Source organism: Zea mays, chromosome 5 (assembly GCF_902167145.1).
Source record: "Zea mays cultivar B73 chromosome 5, Zm-B73-REFERENCE-NAM-5.0, whole genome shotgun sequence".
Taxonomy (NCBI): Eukaryota; Viridiplantae; Streptophyta; class Magnoliopsida; order Poales; family Poaceae; genus Zea; species Zea mays.
The window spans coordinates 56,860,111-56,878,856 of record NC_050100.1 but is presented as its reverse complement, the minus strand read 5'-3'; positions in this window follow the sequence as shown (position 1 = coordinate 56,878,856).

Here is an 18,746-nt window from a genome sequence, read left to right as displayed (position 1 = left end):
ACTACACAGCCTGCAAAAAGTCTTCTCATCTAGAGGCTTGGTAAAGATATCGGCTAGCTGGTTCTCGGTGCTAACATGAAACACTTTGATATCTCCCTTTTGCTGGTGGTCTCTCAAAAAGTGATGCCGGATGTCTATGTGCTTTGTGCGGCTGTGTTCAACGGGATTATCCGCCATGCGGATAGCACTCTCATTATCACATAAGAGTGGGACTTTGCTCAGAGTGTAGCCAAAGTCCCGGAGGGTTTGCCTCATCCAAAGTAGTTGCGCGCAACACTGTCCTGCGGCAACGTACTTGGCCTCAACGGTGGATAGGGCAACGGAGGTTTGTTTCTTAGAACTCCATGACACCAGGGACCTTCCTAAGAATTGGCACGTCCCTGATGTACTCTTCCTATCGACCTTACATCCAGCATAGTCGGAGTCTGAATATCCAATCAAGTCAAAGGTAGTCCCCTTTGGATACCAGATCCCGAAGCAAGGCGTAGCGACTAAATATCTAAGAATTCGCTTCACAGCCACTAAGTGACACTCCCTTGGGTCGGATTGAAATCTAGCACACATGCATACGCTAAGCATAATATCCGGTCTACTAGCACATAAATAAAGTAAAGACCCTATCATAGACCGGTATGCCTTTTGATCAACGGACTTACCTCCTTTGTTGAGGTCGGTGTGTTCGTCAGTTCCCATTGGAGTCTTTGCGGGCTTGGCGTCCTTCATCCCAAACCGCTTGATCAAGTCTTGTGTGTACTTTGTTTGGGAGATGAAGGTCCCATCCTTGAGTTGCCTCACTTGGAATCCAAGGAAATAGCTTAACTCACCCATCATCGACATCTCAAACTTTTGAGTCATCACCCTGCTAAACTCTTCACAAGACTTTTGATTAGTAGAACCAAATATTATGTCATCGACATAAATTTGGCACACAAAAAGATCACCATCACAAGTCTTAGTAAAAAGAGTTGGATCGGCTTTCCCAACCTTGAAAGCATTAGCAATTAAAAAGTCTCTAAGGCATTCATACCATGCTCTTGGGGCTTGCTTAAGTCCAAAGAGCGCCTTAGAGAGCTTACACACGTGGTCGGGGTACCGTTCATCCTCGAAGCCAGGGGGTTGCTCCACATACACCTCCTCCTTGATTGGCCCGTTGAGGAAAGCGCTCTTCACATCCATTTGGAACAACCTGAAGGAATGGTGAGTGGCATATGCTAGCAAAATACGAATGGACTCTAGCCTAGCCACAGGAGCAAAAGTCTCCTCAAAGTCCAAACCTGCGACTTGGGCATAACCTTTTGCCACAAGTCGTGCCTTGTTCCTTGTCACCACCCCGTGCTCGTCTTGTTTGTTGCGGAACACCCACTTGGTTCCCACAACATTTTGCTTGGGACGAGGCACCAATATCCAAACTTCATTTCTTTTGAAGTTGTTGAGCTCCTCTTGCATGGCCAACACCTAGTCCGGATCTAGCAAGGCCTCCTCTACCCTGAAAGGCTCAATAGAGGAGACAAAAGAGTAATGCTCAAAAAAATTAACTAATCGAGATCGAGTAGTTACTCCCTTGCTGATATCACCCAAAATCTGGTCGACGGGATGATCCCTTTGAATCATTGCTCAAACTTGAGTTGGAGGTGCCGGTTGCGCTTCTTCCTCCATTACATGATCATCTTGTGCTCTCCCTTGATCACACGCCTCCTCCTGATGAACCTATTCATCTTCTTGAGTTGGGGGATGCATCATTGTTGAGGAAGAAGGTTGATCTTGCTCCTTTTGTTCCATTGGCCTCACATCTCCAATCACCATGGTGCGCATTGCGGCCGTTGGAACATCTTCTTCATCTACATCATCAAGATCAACAACTTGCTCTCTTGGAGAGCCATTAGTCTCATCAAATACAACATCGCTAGAGACTTCAACCAAACCCGATGATTTGTTGAAGACCCTATACGCCTTTGTATTTGAGTCATAACCTAACAAAAACCCTTCTACCGCTTTGGGAGCAAATTTGGAATTCCTACCCTTCTTCACTAGAATGTAGCATTTACTCCCAAAAACTTGGAAATACGAAACATTGGGTTTGTTACCGGTTAGTAGCTCATACGAAGTCTTCTTGAGGAGGCGATGAAGGTAGACCCGGTTGATGGCGTGGCAAGCCGTGTTCACGGATTCCGACCAAAAGCGCTCGGGGGTCTTGAACTCTCCAAGCATCGTCCTCGCCATGTCTATAAGCGTCCTGTTCTTCCTCTCTACCACACCATTTTGTTGTGGTGTGTAGGGAGTGGAGAACTCATGCTTGATTCCTTCCTCCTCAAGATACTCCTCCACTTGAAGGTTCTTAAACTCGGACCCATTGTCGCTTCTGATCTTCTTCACCTTGAGCTCAAACTCGTTTTGAGCTCTCCTTAGGAAGCGCTTGAGGTCCCTTGGGTTTTAGATTTATCCTGCAAAAAGAATACCCAAGTGAAGAGGGAAAATCATCAACTATAACAAGACCATACTTACTTCCTCCTATGCTCAGATAGGCGACGGGTCCGAAGAGGTCCATGTGAAGTAACTCCAGTGGTCTTGATGTTGTCATCACATTTTTGGTATGATGAGAGCTTCCCACCTGTTTCCCTGCTTGACAAGCTGCACAAGGTCTATCTTTTTCGAAAGTAACATTAGTTAGACCTATCACGTGTTCTCCCTTTAGAAGTTTGTGAAGGTTCTTCATCCCCACATGTGCTAAGCGGCGATGCCACAGCCAGCCCATGCTAGTCTTAGCAATTAAGCATGCATCTAGACCGGCCTCCTCTTTTGCAAAATCAACTAAATAAAGTTTGCCGTCTAATACACCCTTAAAAGCTAATGAACCATCACTTCTTCTAAAGACAGACACATCTACATTAGTGAATAGACAATTATATCCCATATTGCATAATTGACTTACAGACAACAAGTTATATCCGAGCGACTCAACTAAAAACACATTAGAAATAGAGTGCTCAGAAGAAATTGCAATTTTGCCTAACCCTTTCACCTTGCCTTGGTTCCCATCACCGAATATTATTGAATCTTGGGGATCCTTGTTGTTGACGTAGGAAGAGAACATCCTCTTTTCCCCCGTCATGTGGTTTGTGCATCCGCTGTCGATAATCCAGCTAGAGCCCCCGGATGCATAAACCTGCAAGGCAAATTTAGGCTTGGGTCTTAGGTACCCAACTCTTGTTGGGTCCTACAAGGTTAGTCACAATGGTCTTAGGGACCCAAATGCAAGTTTTATCTCCCTTGCATCTTGCCCCTAATTTCCTAGCAATTACCTTCTTATCCTTTCTACATATAGCAAAGGAAGCATTGCAAGTATGAAAAATTGTAGAGGGTTCATTCATTACTTTCCTAGGAGCATGAACAATATTTCTTCTAGGCATAGCATTTTTCCTAGCAACATTTCTATCATACATAATGGAAGAGCTAGAAGCAACCATGGCATGAGAATCAAAAGCATCATAACTTTAAAAGCATTCCTAGAATGTCTCCTATCATGATACATGAAAGCATGGTTCTTATGAGCACTACTAGCCATAGGGGCCTTCCCTTTCTCCTTGGCGGAGATGGAGACCTTATGGCTTGTTAAGTTCTTGACTTCCCTCTTGAAGCCAAGACCATCCTTAATTGAGGGGTGTCTACCAATTGTGTAAGCATCCCTTGCAAATTTTATTTTATCAAATTCACTCTTGCTAGTCTTAAGTTGGGCATTAAGACTAGCCACTTCATCATTCAATTTAGAAATTGAAACTAGGTGTTCACTACAAGCATCAACATCAATATCTTTACACCTATTGCAAATTGTAACATGTTCTACACAAGATGTTGATTTATTTGCTATTTCTAACTTAGCATTCAAATCATCATTAACACCTTTTAAAGTAGAAATGGTTTCATGACAAGTAGATAGTTCACAAGAAAGCATTTCATTCCTTTTAACTTCTAGAGCAAGAGAGTTTTGTGCACTAACAAATTTATCATGCTCTTCATACAAAAGATCCTCTTGCTTTTCTAATAACCTATTCTTATCATTCAAGGCATCAATTAATTCATTAATTTTATCAACCTTGGTTCTATCTAGGCCCTTGAATAAACATGAATAATCTATTTCATCATCATCACTAGACTCATCCTCACTTGAAGAAGCATAAGTACTAGTATTACGAGTGCTTACCTTCTTTTCCCTTGCCATGAGGCAAGTGTGATGCTCGTTGGGGAAGAGGGATGACTTGTTGAAGGCGGTGGCGGCGAGTCCTTCATTGTCGGAGTCTGACGAGGAGCAATCCGAATCCCACTCCTTTCCAAGATGTGCCTCGCCCTTCGCCTTCTTGTAGTTCTTCTTCTTTTCCCACTTTCCACTCTTCTTTTCCTGGTCACTATCATTATCGGGACAGTTAGCGATAAAATGACCAATCTTACCACATTTGAAGCAGGAGTGCTTCCCCTTCGTCTTGTTCTTGTTGGGGTGCTCCTTGCGACCCTTTAGCGCCGTCTTGAATCGCTTGATGATGAGGGCCATCTCTTCATCATTAAGCCCGGCCGCCTCAACTTGCACCACCTTGCTAGGTAGCGCCTCCTTGTTCCTTGTTGCCTTGAGAGCAATAGTTTGAGGCTCTTGGATTGGGCCATTTAATGCATCGTCGACGTATCTAGCCTCCTTGATCATCATCCGCCCGCTTACGAACTTACCAAGGATCTTCTCGGGCGTCATCTTCGTGTACCTAGGATTCTCACGAATGTTGTTCACAAGATGTGGATCAAGGACGGTAAACGACCTTAGCATTAGGCGGACAATGTCGTGGTCCGTCCATCGCGTGCTTCCGTAGCTCCTTATCTTGTTGATGAGGGTCTTGAGCCTGTTGTACGTCTGTGTTGGCTCCTCCCCTCTAATCATCGCGAATCTCCCAAGTTCGCCTTCCACCAACTCCATTTTGGTGAGCATGGTGACGTCATTCCCCTCATGTGAGATCTTGAGGGTGTCCCAGATCTGCTTGGCATTGTCCAAGTCGCTCACCTTATGGTACTCGTCCCTGCACAATGAGGCTAACAACACAGTAGTAGCTTGTGCATTTTTATGAATCTGTTCATTTATAAATAAAGGACTATCCAAGCTATCAAATTTCATTCCACTCTCTACTATCTCCCATATACTAGGATGGAGAGAGAACAGGTGACTACGCATTTTGTGACTCCAAAATCCGTAGTCCTCTCCATCAAAATGAGGAGGTTTGCCAAGAGGAATGGAAAGCAAATGTGCATTTGAGCTATGCGGAATATGAGAATAATCGAAAGAGAAGTTTGAGTTAACCGTCTTCTTTTTCTCGTAGTTGTTGTCTTCATCCTTTTGGGAAGAAGAGGACTCATCGCTGTCGTCGTAGTAGACGATCTCCTTGATGCGCCTTGTCTTCTTCTTCTTCCCATCTTTTCGTTTGTTGCCCGAGCCTGAGTCGGTAGGCTTGTCATCTTTAGGCTCGTTGACGAAGGACTCCTTCTCCTTATCATTGATCACAATCCCCTTGCCCCTAGGATCCATTTCTTCGGGCGATTAGTCCCTTTCTTGAAGAAAACGGCTCTGATACCAATTGAGAGCACCTAGAGGGGGGGGGGGGTGAATAGGTGATCCTGTAAAACTTGAAACTTAACGCCACAAAACTTGATTAGTAGTTAGCACAAGAATGCCAAGTGGCTAGAGAAGAGTCTTTGCAAGACACGATAACCACAAGAAGATCAATCACAGATAGACACAGTGGTTTATCCCGTGGTTCGGCCAAGTTCAACACTTGCCTAGTCCATGTTGTGGTGTCCCAACGGACGAGGGTTGCAATGAACCCCTCTCAAGCGGTCCAAAGACCCACTTGAATACCACGGTGTTTTGCTTTGCTTTACTATATCCCATTTGTGAGAAATCTCCACAACTTGGAGCCTCTCGCCCTTACACATTGATGTTCACAAAGAAGCACAGAGTAAGGAAGGGATGAGCAACGCACACAAGACACGAAATCAGATTGACAACACGCACACACGTCGCAACAAGAGCTCACAACACAACCTGGCGAGTTCACAACTCAAATGAAGCTCTAGTTGCTATCACAAAGAATCAAATGCGCGGAATCGAAGTCTTGATGCTTAGGAATGCTTAGAGAATGCTTGGTGTGCTCCTCCATGCACCTAGGGGTCCCTTTTATAGCCCCAAGGCAGCTAGGAGCCGTTGAGTGCATTCCAGGAAGGCAATTCTTGCCTTCTGTCGCCTGGCGCACCGGACAGTCTGGTGCACCACCGGACAGTGTCCGGTGCGGATCTCCTTCCTTATTTGGCGAAGCCGACCGTTGGCACTTGGGAGCCGTTGGCGCACCGGACAGTCCGGTGCCCCATCCGACCATTGGCGCTTGCCACGCGTCGCGCGCGGATTCCTCGGTTGACCGTTGGCCCGACCGACTGTTGGCTCACCGGACAGTCCGGTGAATTTTAGCCGTACGCCGTTAATCACTTCCCGAGAGCAGCAAGTTCGCCTGAGCCAGCCTGGCGCACCACCGGACACTGTCCGGTGCACCACCGGACAGTCCGGTGCACCTAGACAGAGCTGACTTTGGCTGAACAAAGCCATCTTTAATTCCAACTTTATTTTTCCTGTTTCCAGCACTTAGACACAATACATTAGTCTCTAAAACAATGTACTAAGTCTGAGAAACATACCTTTATACTTGATTTGTACTTTGTCCACCATTCAACACTTAGGCACTTGTGTTGGACACTAAATCACCAAAATACTTAGAAATGGCCCAAGGGCACATTTCCCTTTCAAATTCTAGGGCGTCTCCCACTATAGAGCATGCTTCTAGCAAATTTAAAATTTTCATTTCCAAGTCATGCTCATTGATTTTAGCAGTTAATGTAGCTATGTGATCATTTTGTTGTTTAATTAAAGCAAGGTGATCATGAATAGCATCAACATTAATATCTCTACATCTAGTACAAATAATAACATGCTCAACGGTAGATGTAGAGGATTTGCAAACATTTAATTCATCAATCTTAGCATGTAAAATAGCATTCTCATTTCTAAGATTGGAAATAGAAACATTGCAAACATCTTTAGCCTTAGCAATTAATTTTTCATTCTCAATTTTAAGGCTAGAGATAGATGCATTCAATTTGTCTATCTTAGCAATTAAATTAGCATTATCATTTCTAAGGTTGATAATTGAATCATCACAACTATCTAACTTCTCAACCTTAGCAATTAGGTTAGCATTTTCATATCTAAGGTTGGAAATAGTGTCATGGCAAGTGCTTAGCTCACTAGTCAAATTTTCACATTTTTCTACCTCTAGAGCATAAGCATTTTTAACCTTAACATGCTTTTTGTTTTCTTTAATTAGGAAGTCCTCTTGGCTATCCAAGAGTTCATCCTTATCATGAATAACACTAATTAATTCATTTAATTTCTCCTTTTGTTGCATGTTTAGGTTGGCAAAAAGTGTAAATAAATCATCCTCATCATCACTAGAGCTAGCCTCATCACTAGATGTTGCATACTTAGTAGAGGATCTAGATTTTACCTTCTTCTTCTTGCCATCCTTTTCCATGAGGCACTTGTGGCCGATGTTTGGGAAGAGGAGACCTTTGTTGACGGCGATGTTTGCGGCGTCCTCGTCAGAGGAGGAGTCGGTGGAGCTCTCGTCGGAGTCCCACTCCCGGCAAACATGGGCATCGCCGGCCTTCTTCTTGTAATACTTCTTCTTCTCCTTCCTTCTTCCCTTCTTGTCGTTATCCCTGTCACTATCACTAGACAAAGGACATTTAGCGATAAAATGGCCGGGCTTACCACATTTGTAGCAAACCTTCTTGGAGCAGGGTTTGTAATCCTTCCCCCTCCTTTGCTTGAGGATTTGGCGGAAGCTCTTGATGATGAGCGCCATTTCCTCGTTGTCGAGCTTGGAGGCGTCGATGGGAAGCCTACTTGATGTAGACTCTTCCTTCTTCTCCTCCGTCGCTTTGAAGGCGACGGGTTGCACCTCGGGTGTGGAGGTGGTGCCTTGCTCGATGATTTTCTTGGAGCCTTTGATCATTAATTCAAAGCTCACATATTTTCCTATTACTTGCTCGGGAGACATTAGTTTATATCTAGGATCACCACGAATTAATTGAACTTGCGTAGGGTTAAGAAATACAAGTGATCTTAGAATAACCTTGACCATCTCATGGTCATCCCATTTGGTGCTCCCGAGGTTGCGCACTTGGTTCACCAAGGTCTTGAGCCGATTGTACATCGCTTGTGGCTCCTCACCTTGGTGAAGCATGAATCGACCGAGTTCCCCCTCGATTGTTTCCCTTTTGGTGATCTTGGTCACCTTGTCTCCTTCGTGCGCGGTTTTGAGCATGTCCCAAATCTCCTTTGCACTCTTCAACCCTTGCACCTTATTATACTCCTCTCGACTTAGAGAGGCGAGGAGTATAGTAGTGGCTTGGGAGTTGAAGTGTTGGATTTGTTCGACCTCCTTCGAATCATAGTCCTTGTCCCCTTTCTTTGGTACCTGCGCTCCATACTCAACAATATCCCATATGCTTTTGTGGAGTGAGGTTAGGTGATGCCTCATTTTATCACTCCACATGGAATAATCTTCACCTTCAAACATAGGTGGTTTGCCTAATGGAACGGAAAGTAATGGAGTGCGTTTTGAAATATGAGGGTAGCGAAGGGGCATCTTACTATACTTCTTGCGCTCATGGCGCTTAGAAGTGGCGGATGCCGATTCCGAGCCGGAGATGGAGGGTAATGAAGAGTCGGTCTCATAGTAGACCACCTTCTTCAACTTCTTCTTCTTGTCACCCTTCCGTTGGGACTTGATGGAGGAAGAGGATTCCTCCTTGTGCTTGTGGGCGGACTCCCTCGAGTGTGTTCTCCCCGAGCTTGCGGACTTGTCGCCGGTCCCGATCTCCCTCATGGCGGATGCTCCCGACATCACTTCGAGCGGTTAAGCTCTAATGAAGTACCGGACTTTGATACCAATTGAAAGTCGCCTAGAGGGGGGTGAATAGGCAAATCTGAAATTTATAAAGTTTAAGCACAACTACAAGCCGAGGTTAGCGTTAGAAATATAACTGAGTCCGAAAGAGAGGGCGAAAACAAATCACAAGCGAATAAGAGCGGATGACACGGTGATTTGTTTTACCGAGGTTCGGTTCTTGCAAACCTACTCCCCGTTGAGGTGGTCACAAAGACCGGGTCTCTTTCAACCCTTTCCCTCTCTCAAACGGTCACCTAGACCGAGTGAGCTTCTCTTCTCAATTAAACGGGACACTAAGTCCCCACAAGGACCACCACACAATTGGTGTCTCTTGTTTTGATTACAAGTGAGTTGGAAACAAGAATAGAGGAAGAAGAAAAGCAATCCAAGCACAAGAGCTCAAAAGAACACAAAAGTCTCTCTCTCTAGTCACTATTTTGTTTGGGGTGATTCCGGACTTGGGAGAGGATTTGATCTCTTTGTTTGTGTCTTGGAATGAAGTCTATAGCTCATGTATAAGGTTTGATGGCTAAAAACTTGGATGCATTGAAGTGTGGTGGTTGGGGGTATTTATAGCCCCAACCACCAAAATGGCCGTTGGTGAAGGCTGCTGTCGTATGGCGCACCAGACAGTCCGGTGCACCACCGGACACTGTCTGGTGCGCCAGCCATGTCACCCGACCGTTAGGATTCGACCGTTGGAGCTTCTGACTTGTGGGCCACCGGACAGTCTGGTGGTGCACTGGACAGTCACTGTTCACTGTCCGGTGCGCCTTCTGACGCCTGCTCTGACTTCTGCGCGCGCAGGCACGCACTGTAGCGTTTCACTGTTCCTTTGCAGACGACCGTTGGCGCTGTTTAGCCGTTACTCCGCTGGCACACCGGACAGTCCGGTGCTACACCGGACAGTCCAGTGAATTATAGCGGAGCGGCCTCCCCGAATTCCCGAAGGTGGCAAGTTTGGAGTGGAACTCCCTGGTGCACCGAACACTGTCCTGTGGTGCACCGGACACTGTCCGTTGGTGCACCGGACAGTCCGGTGCGCCAGACCAGGGCTGCCTTTAGGTTGTCTTTTGCTCTTTTTATTTGAACCCTTTCTTGTACTTTTTATTGGTTTATTGTGAACCTTTGGCACCTGTAAAACTTATAATCTAGAGCAAACTAGTTAGTCCAAATATTTGTGTTGGGCAATTCAACCACCAAAATCATTTAGGAAAAGGTGTTAGCCTATTTCCCTTTCACCTCCTCAAACAACTAAGTATTGTCAAACTACTGACGCCCGGGCTCAGGGAAAATAAAACACTCCCCCTGCCATAGAACAACCACACACCTCAGACGCTGTGTGTGGACCATCCTCGTCCTCCAAACGTGATCCTCCCCGATGGCAAGCGGGTTGCAACTCCACCGCAGCCGACAGCTGGCGCGGGGAGGTTGATGTCCCCCGTGAGACAATCCAATGTAGGGATGGCCTCTTGTGGCAAGACCCATGGTTGAGGAAGCCCGACGTCAACCACACCTATCGTGACAGGCTCCTAGGATGCCAACGGGGGATGTACAGCGGCGACGGTGGTCCCCGACGGTACTTGGGTCTCGCCCAAGGGTGGAGTCAAACTCAAAAAGGGTTCAAGAGCACCGCCCTCTCTAAAAACTGCCACCCCAGGGAGAGAGTCGGGCGGTGGAACGAAGACATCATCGTAAACTGCCTTTGAGGCATCGGATCCCCAAACGGATAGGGCTACAAGATCAACAAAAATAAGTTTATCAGGCCCATGAGACAAGGGAAGGCACCCAAGGGAGCGATAAAAGCTACTTACAAATTCGATGATGCCCAGCTCAGGGCGCATCAGGGGGCACTCGGGAGCTATAGACAAGGATGGTTACTTGGTGTGGGTTCATTTGAGAAAGGATAGGTTTATAGGCGGAACGTGACATTTATAACTTTAAACACACACTACAAGTCAGGGTTAGCATTATAACTTAAATCAAGTCCAGGAGAGAGGGGAAAAACAAATCAAATGGAAATCAAGCGAATGAACACGATGATTTGTTTTACCGAGGTTCGGTTCTAAAGAACCTAGTCCCCGTTGAGGTGGTCATAAAGACTGGGTCTCTTTCAACCCTTTTTCTCTCTCAATGGTCACGTAGACCGAGTGAGCTTTCTCTTTAATCAAACGGGTCACTTAGACCCCACAAGGACCACCACACACTTAGGTGTCTCTTGCTTTGATTACAAGTCACTTTGGAACAAGAATGAGGAAGGAAGAAAGCGATCCAAGCAACAAGAGCTCAAATGAACACGGACACACTCTCTCTCAAGTCACTAGGTGGTTGGAATGAATTTGGGACTTGGAGAGGCTTTGATCTCTTGAATTGTGACTAGGAGTGAATGCACTAGCTCTTGTATTGAATGAGAACTTCAGAAAACTTGGATGCTTGGAGTTGTGGTGGTTGGGGGTATTTATAGCCCTCAACCACCAAGAAGCCGTTGGGGAAGGCTGTTGGCGATGGGCGCACCGGACAGTCCGGTGCGCCACCGGACAGGTCCTGTTCACTGTCCAGTGCACCACCACGTCACCCAACCGTTAGGGTTCGGGAGCAGTCGACCGTTGGCGCTGTTGTCTTCTTGTGGCACCAGACAGTCTGGTGCCACACCAGACAGGTCCTGTTCACTGTCCGGTGCGCCTCTGACTCTGCGCGCACTGTTCTTTATTGTTGCTCTGTCAGCGGCTTTTGCAGTCGACCGTTGCGCGAATTAGCCGTTGCTCCACTGGCACACTGGACAGTCCGGTGAATTATAGCGGAGTGCGCCTGCGGAAACCCGAGAGTGGCTGGTTCAACCCTGTATGGGCCTGGTGCACCGAACACAATCCGGTGGCACACCCGACAGTCCGGTGCGCTAGACCAGAGCATACTTGGTTTCTTTTGCTCCTTCAAAATGGATCCCTAACTTGAATATTTATTGGTTTGTGTTGAACCTTTTTGCACCTGTAGAACATGTATTATAGAGCAAACTAGTTAGTCCATATATTTGTGTTGGGCATTCAACCACCAAAATTAATAGTGGGAAAAGGTTAACCCTATTTCCCTTTCAATCTCCACCTTTTTGGTGATTGATGCCAACACGAACCAAAGCAAATATATAAAGTGCAGAAATGAACTAGTTTGCATAAGGTAAGTGCAAGGGTTACTTGGAATTAAACCAATTGATAATCTTACTAGATATGAATGGATTGCTTTTCTTTCCTTTAATATTTTTGACCACATTTGCACCACTTGTTTTGTTTTTGCAAATCTTTTCAAAGTCTTTTTGCAAATAGTCAAAGGCATATAAATAAGATTGCAAGAAGCATTTTGAAATTTCTCCCCTATTTCAAATGCTTTTCCTTTGACTAAACAAAACTCACCCTGAATGAAATTCTCCTCTTAGTTTTCAAGAGGGTTTTAATAGATATCAACTTTTGAAAATCTATCTTTAAATATACTTAATTGAAGAAAATTGTAATTGCAAGATACCAATTGAAGTTTAAAACAGTACCAACTGAGATTTTGCTTTCTCAAGATAAGGATAACAATTGATATATTGCCATGACATAGATACCAATGAAAAATATCAATTAAATCTTTTATTTTGAAAATTTTGAAATTGGTGGTGCGATCCTTTAGCTTTGGGCTTAATGTTGGGGGTCTGCTTCGTCGACGAAGGTCCTGTAAGAAGAAACACCTTCGGAAGATCAGCACAGAAATAACGCCGAAGCTACCTTCTAGGGAACTTTGGCATAACGACATACCTTGAGACGAAGGGATGCACCGACTTAAAGATGAAAAGACAGATCGGCCCATGATAATTTTTGTTATGATTGTAATCGGTTGTAAAGGGTATAAATGTAATTTCACACAGGCTGCGCCCTGTGCCTATAAATAGATGAACAATACCCCCGTACTGTTCACGCTAATTTGTGCTCGTTCGTGCATCACACTTGTACTCTTACCTTCTGTCAAGCCGAAGGTATCCTATGTTATTCTCATTCATTCATAATTATATGATGAAAAATATATTATGATGTCATATGATTATCCATGTTATTTCTCATGTTTCATATGCTTCGTCTTTTATTGATATATGTTGTGATGATGAAGGTACGTCCTTCATAACCTTTGTCCGAAGATCATTATATCCTTATGGAAATAATGTTTTGAAGGACGAAGGGCGTTAACCTTTAACCTATTTTTGTGTTGCCTTGTTCTTAATTCATAGCATTTGAGAACAAGCCCCCAACATTGGCGCCCACCTCCGGTGAACTCACCTCCACTTTTGAGCTGATGGCTTCGTTCAGCAACCAAGCCAAAGCATCTTTGGCTACGAAGCTGGTGCTTCCGATAACAGGTGGCTCAGGTTCAGAGCCGGCTAACAAGAAGTAGAAGAAGGAAGCACAGAGAAGGGTACAACATGTTGGGGTGCAGGGACCCTTCATCAAGTCAAAATGGTCCCACATCCCAATCACCTTCTCCTAGGAGGACCTTCAGCTCAAAGATTACCCTCACAATGATACTATGGTCATATCTTGTGTCATCAAGGGATTTCTGGTCCATAATGTTCTGGTTGATACAGGCAGTGCAGCGGATATCATATTTGCTAAGGCCTTCAGACATATGCAAGAACCAGAGGATAAGATTCATGATGCTACACATCCTCTATGTGGCTTCGGAGGAAGGCAGATTGTAGCACTCGGCAAAATCACAATGCCAGTGACCTTCGGCTTTGTTCATAACACAAGGACTGAACAGGTTGTCTTTGACATTGTTGACATGGAGTATCCCTATAATGCAATCATTGGTCATGGGACACTTAATGCTTTCGAAGCAATACTTCATCTAGCATATCTATGCATGAAGATATCTTCGGAACAAGGGCCCATTGCTGTTCATGGGAGTCAAGAAGCTGCCAGGAAGGCCAAAGGAAACTGGACAGATTCAAAGGCAATCCATAACATAGATGGAGCCGAAGTCTGTGAGCAGTACAGATACAAAAGAGAGAAGGCTGCTTTGGTGGATCAGCCGAAGCCTATGCTTCTATGTGAAGATATAGCAGAACAAAAAGTACTGCTGGGGTCTCAGTTATCTGAAGAGTAGGAAAAGAATTTGCTAAGATTTCTATTCAATAACAAAGATGTCTTTGCTTGGTCAGCCAATGATCTTTGCGGTGTCAATAGAGATGTCATTGAGCATTCACTCAATGTGGATCCATCTTTCAGGCCAAGAAAACAAAGGCTTCGGAAAATGTCTGATGATAAAGCTGAAGGTGCTCGGAACGAAGTGAAGAGGCTTCTTAGCGCTGGCGTTATCAGAGAGGTCAAATACCCAGAGTGGCTAGCCAACACTGTTATGGTGAAGAAGGCCAACGGTAAATGGAGAATGTGCATTGATTTTACAGATCTTAACAAGGCTTGTCCAAAGGATGAGTTCCCATTGCCAAGAATAGATTCTCTAGTAGATGCAGTAGCTTCGTCAGAGCTCATGAGTCTACTAGATTGTTACTCAAGCTACCACCAAATCTGGATGAAGAAGGAAGATGAGCCGAAGACTAGCTTTGTAACCCCAGTGGTACATATTGCTACCTTCGGATGCCTGAGGGGCTTAAAAATTCTGGAGGAAGTTTCAGCAGAATGACAGCCAGAGTCCTTCATTCTCAAATAGGCAGGAATATGCTGACCTATGTTGATGATATCATAGTTAAAAGCACGAAGCAAGAAAATAACATTGCTGATTTGCAAGAAACATTCGCCAATTTCAGGCAAGCTGGTTTGAAGTTAAATCCAGAAAAGTGTTTTTTTGGGGGTAAAGAAGGGCAAGTTCCTTAGCTGTCTAGTATCACCGAAGGGAATTGAAGCTAACCCAAGCAAGATTGAAGCTATCCTTCGGATGGAACCGCCAAGTACAAAGAAAGGGGCTCAACGACTGGCAGGCAGATTAGCATCATTAAACAGATTTATATCCAGATCAGCAGAAAGAAATCTGCCATTCTTTGAAATACTGAAGTCAGCCGAAGTCTTTCAATGGGGCCCGGCTCAGCAAAAAACCTTCGAAGAATTGAAGCAATATTTGATTGATTTAACAACATTAACTCCACCTTTGCCAGGGCTCGATTGCTCTTATATGTTGCAGCTTCGCATTCTGCAGTAAGTGCGACACTTGTGCAGGAGAAGCTAGATGGCCAAGTCAAAAAGCAAGCTCCAGTGTACTTTGTCTTCGAAGTTTTAAGTCTGTCAACGAAAAATTATATAGAATTGGAGAATGTGCTATATGCTGTGTTAATGGCCTCCAGAAAGCTTCGGCATTATTTCAAGCATATCGCATAATTGTTCCTTCGTCATAGCCTCTGAAGGACATTATGAGGAATAGATAAGCTAGCGGAAGGATTGGGAAATGGGCTGCAGAACTTAATGAATTCACCACTGACTATGTGCATAGATCATCAATTCAGTCCCAGGCGTTAGCAGACTTCATTGCTGATTGGACGCCAGGGGCTCAGGAAGAAGAAATAAACAAAGACGCCGAAGCTTGGATGGTGTTCTGCGATGGATCCTGGGGAACCTTCGGTGCAGGAGCGGCTGCTGTCCTAGTGGCACCTTCGAAAGTCAGAACATGTTACACTACACCAAACTAGTGAACTTCCTAGAGCCTAAACCCTAGGAAGTTAGCCCTAAACTCTAGAAAGTTAGCTAAACTCTCGGAAGTTAAGCCATCCCGTCGGAAGTTTGGCTCTCAAAAATTTTTTGTCGAAAGTTAGCTTAACTTCCTAGAGCCCTCTAGGAAGTTAGCTAACTTCCTACAGCCAAAGAAGCCTCTCGGAAGTTAGTAGGTTCTCGGAAGTTAGTAGCTTCACGCCGTCAGCGCTGTCAGCTGACTAACTTCCTACGGCTGACTGTAGCCCCTAGGAAGTTAGCTGGCTGACCTCCTACGGCTGACTGTAGCCCCTAGGAAGTTAGCTGGCTAACTTCCTACGACCCAATTAGCCTCTAGGAAGTTAATTTGACCAGCATTACAAAAGCTAATTATTTTTATTTTACACCATATTCCACAACATAACAAATATATCAACAACTATATAGCACAACATATTTTCACATAAAACATCACACACACAACACATAACAGTATTTAAATCCATAATATCATCAATTACATCACAAAAGTCTTATCCATAATCATAATAAGACACATCAGATATGGAGAACATGAGGGACAAAACAAAGCAATTGCTACTTTCATCAGACCATGAGTTTGGATATGCTCCCAACCATCCACATAGAAACCTAGAAAATCAATAACGCATGAGTCAGAAACTTAAATACTTACACCCACAGTATTGACCACAAAGATGTTAAAACTTACCATGCAAGGAATGTCAAGAAGGATAGGGTGATGACAATAGGAATGAAAATGCTGGCTACCTGAAATGAGGTAACGTCAGTAAGAAGGTGCATGAAATTATAGGTATTCATAATAGAGCAAAAGGTGCATGCAATTATGTCATGTGTACTCTGGTATATCTAAGATTTTTTAACAAAAAGATATTATGACTGTAAGAAAGGTGCTCTATAAGAATTTGAAAAAGGAAGAAAAAAATCAACCGGGTCATGCCAGGTAATCAGGAATGCAAACAAATGTACAAAATTTGCAATAAAGGATTTAATTTTCTCTACAAGAAATGATAAATAGAAAAGGTAGAGTGAATGTTTTAACAATAATAGAAACATAGCAGATTTAAGTTGCCCAAATCAATGCTTTGCAGATTTAAGATTATAATACAGAGTTAATAGATTATTTTTATAAGCTAAGGAATTGAGAATTAAGTGTACTTACATAATCAGTAAACTTCTGAATAGGAGCCTTAGACATCTGGGCGGTTTCCACGAGAGAAATTATCTAGCTAAAAACTGTTCCAGATCCTACTTTCGTCGCTTGTATGAGCTTAACTGCTAATCATACTATTTGTATAAGTGACTTGTAAAAGTGTATACTCAAAAGGAGGGATGATGCCTCTTTGTATAGGAGGGGAAAGACTAAAATATGTATGGTTATATGGGCTAAAGTTTAGTATATGTCACATCGAACTACAGAGTAAAAAGTATACACATATTTATAAAATTTATTTTTAGAAGTATTCTACCATATATACTAATAATAAAGTATGAGTCGTACTTTTATCGTGAAGGGGACCGTAAATTCCTTGCAGGGCTGCGACGATTCGACCATGCTGCTGTATGAACTGTTTCGTGAACCTGGGACTCAACTCGAACTCGAATCACTACGTCGCCTGCCTCCTCATCTTCCTGCTGCATTTCTCCCCCCAGTTGTTAAATCCATCCAATTCTAATTCAAATAGTAACTGTGAAGGAGAATAACAGAGCTGCACAGATGGCAAACAACAGTAAGTCATGCTGCTTCTCCGGGAGCTCTTTGAGTTTTGAGCTTACAGTTGGCAGATCGGTTTTTCTTCCAATTTAAAGATATATCTTATAACCGTTGTGAATTATTAAAGTTACTCAGGTGAGGAAGAATCGATTGGCATACTTTATTAGGTTGTTGATTAGGTATTCATTTGGTGGATCTGATGCAGCTTCCGTGGCAAAATTGAAATTTTCCAACTTAACTTTTTGATCGTGGTTTCGAATTTTTTTGTTCTATAACTAAAAAAATTGGAGGTTCTTATGGTTGTTGGGAGGCACGCATGGGTCCGATGGATGGAAGGGCCATGGACCATGAAGTCCCATATTCATTTGTCGGTGGAAGGAAGGAAAAGAAAAGTAGATTACAAGCACTTGGTAGCTGTTTATGAAAGTCGCCTAGAGGGGGGGGGGGTGAATAGACAAATCTGAAATTTACAAACTTAAGCACAACTACAAGCTGGGGTTAGGTTAGAATTAAAGTCGAATCCGAAAGAGAGGGCGAAAACAAATCACAAGCAAATATGGTGGATGACACGGTGATTTGTTTTACCGAGGTTCGGTTCTTGCAAACCTACTCCCCGTTGAGGTGGTCACAAAGACCAGGTCTCTTTCAACCCTTTCCCTCTCTCAAACGATCACTTAGACCGAGTGAGCTTCTCTTCTCAATCAATCGGGACACTAAGTCCCCACAAGGACCACTACACAATTGGTGTATCTTGCCTTGATTACAATTGAGTTGGAAACAAGAAAGAAGGAAGAAGAAAAAGCAATCCAAGCGCAAGAGCTCAAATGAACACAAATGTCTCTCTCTCTCTAGTCACTAATTTGTTTGGAGTGATTCCGGACTTGGGAGAGGATTTGATCTCTTTGTTTGTGTCTTGTATTGAATGCTATAGCTCTTGTATGAGGTTTGAAGGCTGAAAACTTGGATACAATGAATGGTGGGTGGTAGGGGGTATTTATAGCCCCAACCACCAAAGTGACCGTTGGTGAGGGCTTCTGTCGCATGGCGCACCGGACACTGTCCGGTGCGCCAGCCACGTCACCAAGCCGCTGGGTTTCGACCGTTGGAGCTTCTGACAACTGGGCCACGGGACAGTCCGGTGGTGCACCGGACAGTCACTATTCACCATGCGCCTTCTGGCGCTGCTCTGACTTCTGCGTGCGCAGGCGCGCACTGTTCACTTTTACTGTTCCGTTGCAGACGACCGTTGGCGCTGTGTAGCCGTTACTCCGCTGGCACATCGAACAGTCCGGTGCTACA